This window comes from Manihot esculenta, chromosome 16 (assembly GCF_001659605.2).
Source record: "Manihot esculenta cultivar AM560-2 chromosome 16, M.esculenta_v8, whole genome shotgun sequence".
NCBI lineage: Eukaryota > Viridiplantae > Streptophyta > Magnoliopsida > Malpighiales > Euphorbiaceae > Manihot > Manihot esculenta.
This window is the reverse complement of record NC_035176.2, coordinates 10,048,802-10,054,801: the sequence shown is the minus strand read 5'-3', so window position 1 is coordinate 10,054,801 and position 6,000 is coordinate 10,048,802.

Genomic DNA, 6,000 nt, shown 5'->3' with positions numbered 1-6,000 from the left:
AAACGAAGTTAAAACAAGTGAAAAACTTGAAAGATCTAGAGGAAAAACATCAAAGATCGGTGAGGGGCGGCGGAAAGCTCACCTTGGCCGAAAATGGGGAAAAGCTCGCCCATTTTCGGCTAAGGGACCCTTTTATAGTGGCTGGCCAGGCCACGTTCGGGGGCCGAATGTGCCTCCGCATGCATGCCATGTTCGGCGGCCGAACTTGAGGTTCGGCGGCCGAACCTGGACTTTCCTCACTTATGCTTTCGGGGGCCTAAAGGCGCTCCCGAAGGCATGCATGTTCGGCGGCCGAACTTGAGGTTCGGCGGCCGAACCTGAGTTTTCCTTCAAGGTTGTTTTTATGCAAAAACTCATTTCCATTTTACTTAAAACCATGAAATACCTTAAAATATTTTATGAAAACATGTTTCTACCCTACTAGAGGCTTCCGACATCCGAGATTCCACCGAACGGTAGGAATTCCGATACCGGAGTCTAGCCGGGTATTACATTCTCCCCCCTTAAGAACATTCATCCCCGAATGTACCTCAACTAGCACACATAGCAAGGCATAAAGCATAACATACATACATAACACATAAGCACATAGAGATCTAACCTTAAAAGAGATGAGGGTACTGCTGGAGCATAGACTCCCGTGTCTCCCAAGTGCATTCTTCCAAATTGTGGTGGTTCCACAGGACTTTCACCATCGGGATTTCCTTGTTTCTTAGCTTTCTGATCTGGGTGTCTATGATCCGTACTGGCTGTTCAACATAGGTGAGATCCTCTTGGACCTCCACATCAGGCTCACTAAGAACCTTGCTCGGATCTGACACAAACTTCCTCAACATTGAAACATGGAAAACCGGATGGATTCTTTCCATTGAAGTAGGTAAATCCAGCTTGTACGACACATTCCCAATCTTTTGCAAGATTTCAAAGGGTCCGATGTATCGTGGGGCTAGTTTACCTTTCTTTCCGAAGCGAACCACTCCTTTCATAGGAGACACCTTGAGCAATACCATATCCCCCTCCTGAAAGTCTACCTGCCTTCTGCGGATGTCTGCATAACTCTTCTGTCTGCTGGCAGCAGTCTTGATCCTTTCTCTGATTATGGGTACTACCCTGCTGGTAATCTCTACTAGCTCAGGCCCTGCCAAGGCCTTTTCTCCAACCTCTTCCCAGCAAACAGGTGATCTGCACTTCCTTCCATATAAAGCTTCATATGGAGCCATCTCGATGCTAGCATGATGGCTGTTATTGTAGGCGAACTCCACCAAAGGTAGATGCTGCCTCTAAGAACCGCCAAAGTCCAGCACACACATTCTGAGCATATCCTCTATGGTCTGGATGGTCCTTTCTGATTGTCCGTCCGTCTGTGGGTGGAAGGCAGTACTGAAATCCAACCTAGTACCAATGGCATTCTGCAGACTCCGCCAAAATCTGGAGGTGAACTGGGGCCCTCTATCTGACACTATCGAAACAGGAACCCCATGCAACCTGACGATCTCGTCGACATACACCTGCGCCAACTTGTCCACAGAATAGCCACTTCTGACAGGGATGAAGTGAGCAGATTTGGTGAGTCTGTCCACAATCACCCATATGGAGTCCAATCTGTTGGACGTCGCCGGTAACCCCACTACGAAGTCCATAGCTATATTTTCCCATTTCCACTCTGGAATAGGTAGCGGGTTAAGCATTCCAGCCGGCTTCTGATGTTCCAGCTTCACCCTCTGACACACTTCGCAGGCTGACACAAACTGTGCCACTTCTTTCTTCATAGCTGGCCACCAATAAACCTTCTTTAGATCTTGATACATCTTGGTGGCTCCGGGGTGAATGCTGTATCTTGCATTATGAGCCTCTCTCATAATGTCTCCTTTTAGCCTTATGTCATCTGGTACACATAGTCTGCTCCCATAACGGAGGATCCCCTTGCTGTCGAATCTGAACTCACTATCATTGCCTGACTGAACAGTCCTGGCAATCTTCACTAACTCCGGGTCCTCATGCTGTTTCTGAGCCACCTGCTCCAGAAACACGGGTGCCACTCTCATCTGGGCCACCAAGGCACCTGTACCAGACAACTCCATCTGTAGACCTTCCTCAATGAGCTTGTAAAACTCCTTCACCACTGGCCTCCTCTCTGCCGATATGTGGGATAAACTACCGAGTGATTTCCGGCTTAAGGCGTCTGCCACAACATTCGCCTTACCCGGATGGTACTGAATCTTGCAATCATAGTCACTCAGCAGCTCCACCCATCTTCTCTATCTCAAGTTCAAATCTCTTTGACTCAGGATGTACTGCAGGCTTTTATGATCTGTAAAGATCTCACATTTAACCCCATAGAGGTAGTGCCTCCACATCTTGAGTGCAAAGATTACTGCTGCCATCTCCAGGTCATGTGTGGGGTAATTCAACTCATGCTTCTTCAGCTGCCTAGAAGCATAAGCGATCACCCTCTCATTCTGCATTAGTACACAACCCAGTCCCACACGGGATGCATCACAAAAGACTGTAAAGTCCTCATCACTAGATGGCAGAGTTAAAACTGGTGCTGAAGTCAACCTCTTCTTAAGCTCTTCAAAACTCTCCTCGCATTGGTCGGTCCACAGAAACTTCTGATTCTTCCTGGTTAGTCTGGTCAGAGGAGCTGCTATCTTTGAGAAGTCCTGAACGAACCTCCTGTAGTAACCTACCAAACCCAAGAAACTTCTAATCTCTGTCACTGAAGTGGGTCTAGGCCAGTTAGCCACAGTTTCTGTCTTCTTGGGGTCCACCTCAATCCCATTCTCTGACACTACATGCCCCAAGAACGAAATGCTCCTCAGCCAGAATTCACATTTAGAGAACTTGACATACAAGCCATGTTCCCTCAAAGTCTGCAAGACCAACCGCAGATGATGGGCATGCTCCTCTGCATTCCTAGAATACACTAAGATATCATCTATGAAGACAATAACGAAGTGATCCAAGTACTGGCTAAATACTCTATTCATGAGATCCATGAATGCTGCAGGGGCGTTAGTTAACCCGAACGGCATCACAAGGAACTTAAAATGCCCATATCTGGTCCTGAAAGCTGTCTTTGGCACATCTCCATCCCTTATCCTTAGCTGATGGTACCCCGATCTTAGATCTATTTTGGAGAAACAACCCGCTCCTGCTAGCTGGTCGAATAGATCATCGATCCTTGGCAGAGGGTACCTATTTTTAGTAGTGACTTTGTTCAACTGCCTGTAGTCGATACAAAGTCTAAGGGATCCATCCTTCTTTCTCACAAACAAGACTGGAGCACCCCAAGGTGAGGTACTCTGTCGGATGAAGCCCTTCTCTACCAGTTCTTGCAACTGCTCTTTCAACTCCTTCAACTCGGCGGGGGCCATCCTGTAGGGAGGGATAGAGATCGGTCTAGTTCCAGGCACCAACTCTATCTCGAACTCTATCTCCCTAGCAGGTGGTAAACTTGGAAGCTTGTCTGGAAAGACATCCTGAAACTCTCTGACAACTGGCACTGAGGCTGGCTCCCTGACCTGACTGTCTAGCTCTCTCACATGAGCTAAGTACCCCTGACATCCCTTCCTAAGCAACCTACGAGCCTGAAGAGCTGATATCAGACCTCTAGGTGTGCCTCTTTTGTCTCCTCTGAAGACGACCTCTGACCCATTCTAATCTCTGAACCTGACTACCTTGTCCCTGCAGTCCAAGGTAGCACCATGGGTAGATAGCCAATCCATCCCTAGAATGACGTCAAAGTCTGTCAAATCTAGAACCACAAGGTCGGCGGAGAGGCATCTTCCCTCAATAAAAACTGGACTGTACTGCCAGACTGACACTGCCACTGACGGGTCACACTTGGGTCCACTGACCCATAGGGGACACTCTAACCCAGAGACTATCAGACCCAACCTCTCAACGGCTCTCGGAGCAAAAAATGAATGAGATGCACCCGGGTCCATTAATGCATACACATCAGAACACCCAATGACAAGATTACCTGACACCATGGTGTTGGATGTGTTAGCCTCCTGCTGAGTCATGGTGAAGATCCTGGCTGGAGCTGATGGACCTTCACCTCGGGAACCAGAAGAAGAGGCTGCCCCTCTCCCTCTACCTCTGCCACTGCCCTGAGTTGTGGCTGGAGCTGCTGGCTGTGCCACACTACCAGAAGCTGTCTGTTGGGGCTGGCCCATAAAAGGTGCTCTAGGACAATCCCGAGCCATATGTCCCTCCTGTCCACATCTGAAACATGTATTAGTCCCAGCTCGACACACTCCCCTGTGCGGTCTTCCACATCTCTGGCATTCTGTACCATCTGAGCCTGAACTCGAGCCACTGCCAAAACCCAGACCGGATTTCAACTTGTTCCAAAACTTATTCTTCTTCGGCTTCTTGGTGGTGTTGTCCCACCTCTTCTTACCTGAGCTCTGAGAAGAGGACCTGGCCCTCCTCTGCCTGGGGTCTTAACCCCTGAAGACTGGGTCACTGACTGCTTCACTGACCCCTCAACTATGGCACTCGCCTCCATCCTTCGAGCCATATCCACCACAGTGTGGAAACTTTCTCTCTCAACTGACTGAATCAACGAGGAGTACCTAGAATGCAGCTTCATAACATATCTCTTGGCTTTCTTCGTATCTGTATCTAGAGCTTGCCCTGAAAAAGGCAATAGCTCCAAGAATTTATCCGTGAACTCCTCTACACTCATGTGCTTTGTCTGCCTCAGTTGCTCAAACTCAATCATCTTCAGTTCTCTGGAACTGTCTGGAAAAGCCCATCCAGCGAACTCATTCGCAAATTCCTCCCATGTCATACCGTATAGTCTCGGGTCCACATAACACTTGAACCATTCCCGTGCCTTCTTGCACGTTAAGGTGAACCCTGCCATCTGAATGGCCCTGCTATCGTTCGCCCCTAGCTCATCAGTTATTGTTTTCACTACTCTCAAATACTCAAAGGGGTCATCCCCTGACTTGTATTTGGGAGCATCCAGCTTAAGGTAATTTGTCATCTTTACTTTGCTCCCATCAGCTGAGCTAGGTCTGGGAGGTTGAGTAACTGGGGCTGCTGGTTCTGTAGGTGGTGGAGGTGGGGGTGCAGCATTCCCCGAGGTGGGGTTTGCTGGGTTAGGATAGAAGGGTGAGGGTGGATAAGCTGGGTACTGTGTGTAAGGTGGATAGAAAGGTGGATAAGGCATGTAGGTAGGGTAGGGGTGAAAGCTGGAATAGTCCGATGTACCTCCCATCGGATACCCTGAACCCTGTGGAAAGGGTGGATAATGGGGTGGAAAACCATACCCCGAGGCCTGAACGCCTCCCTGAGACTCCCCTGTCCCTTCTTCCTCCATGCTCACATCCAGGTTCCCATCCCTCCTCTGATCCTCTTCTGTAACCTCCCTCACATCTGAAGAACTTCCTCCTCTATCTGTCCCCCTTCTGCTAGCATCAAAAGACCTTCTAGGGTCCCTTGACACTCTTTCTCTGTTGGCTCTACAAGACATTGCCCTAGGCAATGTAGGAGGACGGGCGTTCGTGCCCTCATCCTCAGGTGGCACTCCAGCCAATCTTGCAGATCGACGGGTTCCTCTCATCCTGTTTTCTGAAAAACAATACACATCATACAAACATTAGCATCATATGGTTCATGTGGGCACACAAGAACCCTCATCACATATACATCATTCATATCATAGCATCAATGCACATGTATATAATCATGGCATTTCACATCATCATACAAGACAGGACTCCACATCCTATCCTAGTGGACATGATCTTTCCTATTGTGCTTGACCTTCTAGAACATCTATGAGCCCGACACTCTAGGTCCGATCCTATGAACCTAGGGCTCTGATACCATTCTGTAACGACCCGAAAATCGGACCGCTACCGGCGCTAGGATCCAGGTCGGCTTAAGGCCGCCGGGACCCGTAGCAAGCCTAACATACATCCTGAAAACCTGTTTAATCCCATACATGATCAACAACATACATAAAAATTTAAAACTTTT